The following is a 2,672-nucleotide window of genomic DNA, read 5'->3' on the forward strand; positions in this document are numbered from 1 at the left end:
GAGACCACTCTGGAAAGGAGGTGGAACACATCAATGGCTGGAAGGAAGCTGATTTAATCTATAGCTTGTCACAGGGGAGGATGGAAAAAGAAACCATTGCAGGCTGGGGAGGATGCGGAAGCACAGGCGATTCACTGGATGACTGTCATTGGCAAGGAGGTTTGGAAAGAGAAGCATCAGAACAAAGAGAAGTCAGCTCGTCACCAGTGCACAGGAGCTGCTCATCACACAAGTGTTGATACAGGCAACACAGTGGTATGCATCCACCGATTTTCCAGGGGAACCCCTTCTCCAAAGAATTTTGGCTTTGGTTTGTATTGCCTTTTGGAATGCTATAGGTTTTTTGGTTTTTTTTTTTTTTTTTTTGGTTTTTTTTTGTTTTTTTTTAAGTCCTGCCTGAGCAGAATTTGTAAGTCCCAGACAGTGGCCGAGCAGAGGAAGCTGTTGCCAGGAGCCATTTCACAATCCCCACTTAGAACCTTTCATTAATCCCTACCATGTCCATTTCATTTGGAGGCCAGAACAGAATGTCCCATGCAGAATTGTTTGCTGTCATTTTCACCTTCTTCTTCAAGTTCCTGGTTGTTCCTGTTTGACCCTTACATCAGCATACATTACCCAGTTCCATTGCCTTTATGCTTTCCCACTGGAGGGCATCAACTCTTGTCAGAGTCTCTTCTGGTTCAGGAACTCTTGCCAAAGCCTCTTTTGGTTCAGAGGTCCCAAGGAGTTGAGTGGCGGGCAGAGTAAGGAGGGATTGTGTCATCATGTAAAATACTTGCTTCTTTCTCTCACTGGCTGCAGATGAGGACACAGCAAACAGAAACACCTTGTGTATTTCAAAAAGGTGACATTTCATACAGGGAATCCAGTTACTGAGCATTGGGAAGGCAGGTGCTGGGGTGTAGACACCTCCAAATGATGCACCCCACACCCGTTAGCCTGCAGAAAGGACACAACAAGGAGCCTTCTTTTCTGTGCCAATCAACATCCTAAAGTTCTTAGTCAACCTTATCCCACAATAGGAAGTTCCTGCCTCTGCCCCCCTGAGCTATAGAATATATGCTGGTGGAGACCAAGGGAGCATGACACCATTCTGCCTGCTTCTACCTTCCAAGTACTCACAAGTATCAAAAGCTGCTAGAGCTCATGCTCAGGCAGGGCCCTGTTGTGTCCATGAAAAGGGCTTCTCAAGTAGAAGACACAGGAGCCAGCCCTTGCAATAGCCATGTCTCCATTAGAATGGCGCCCACCCAGGCACTTCATGCCTAAATGAGTCTTGGCGCCATTGTAACCTTCCTGTAAAACTCGTCAAAGGCTATGTGCAGTATCCTCCTGAAAGCTGCTCATGGTTTTTTTTTTAATCTTTTAACATTGACTGGGAGCTCAGACTTGATCTTGACATTGGGCTGCCTCTGGAGAAAATCCAAGGATGAACCAGGAACACTTTGAGACCTGAGAGGGAGGGAGATAGGCTGACAAAACCTGTAATTCAATTTGATGAGTGCATAAAGGAGACATAAAGGATGAGGGTAAGAGAGGAGCCCAGCCTGCCAGGGACAGCAGCAGGTGGCTGCACATAGCAGTCTCATCTTGGCTATCCCACTCAGCAGCATCCAGGGACCGTTCTCTTCTGCTGGACCCCTCACTCCTCTTGCGGGGTACACAATTGTGGGGTGTCTTTACTTGCTTTCCTTCTCTTCTCAAACTCTTACACTGGGGACTCCTCAGAACTCTCTACTGAACCCCCCTCCTCCTTTCCTACAGTTTGTCTCCATTTGATTGTATTTATCCCACATTTTTCCATCTCAGCTGAATACTGATGACACTCACACCTCTTTCCAGAATTGACTCATCTCGACACCAGTTTAGCATCCCTCCCTGCCCCACCCCAGCATGTCACCACTATCCAAGAGCTACACAAGGAAAACTTGACCCAACCCAGGCTCCTCCATCCATCATGTATGTACTTTGTCTTTCTAAGCAGCTCTTTTGGTTCTTCCTGTATGGAGACCACAGCAAGTTCTGTAGGGTAAAGCTCTAGTCTGTGCAACCATGACCCTGGTTTATTCCATCACTCTTTCTGGTCTGGGCTAGCTTGCTCCCTAGTCATCTCCTACCATTTTTGTCCTTCCCAATACGTTTTCATAGAGCAATAAATGTAAGCTTATAAGAAATGGATCAGATCAATTGAATGTTTAATGGTTTCCTATTTGTATTCAAAATTCAGTTTCCTTCCCTTCCCTTCCATGTAAGTCTGTCTTCCTACACTTTTTTCAAGCCCTGAAGCTAGGTGTTAACATAAAATTTGTGTCATTTCCACGTGGGGGACATGAAGTGCTTGTTGGACCAAGGACCTAGTAGAGGTGTGAGGCTGCATAAAAGGTAGACATGACCACCTGAACAATGAACACACCCAGACCAGAACGATGCAGCTGTATCTCACTAATCCTCAATGTGGAGTCACAAGCAGGTGATGTGAACTCTCCTGGGAAGCCAGGTGTGCTCACCAGTGCACCCCGGTAGCCTCGGGTGGAGGGGGTACAAATGGCAGAGTCTGCTTGACAGAAATATGTACGTACTGGTGGGAAGTCTGAATTTGGAATGAATTTATTATCAAATGAATTTATTTATCAAAGGGAGAGACTGAGATGGGCAGTAGTCTTTGTTGA

The sequence above is a fragment of the Ochotona princeps genome, chromosome 6, assembly GCF_030435755.1.
Source record: "Ochotona princeps isolate mOchPri1 chromosome 6, mOchPri1.hap1, whole genome shotgun sequence".
NCBI classification, from domain to species: domain Eukaryota; kingdom Metazoa; phylum Chordata; class Mammalia; order Lagomorpha; family Ochotonidae; genus Ochotona; species Ochotona princeps.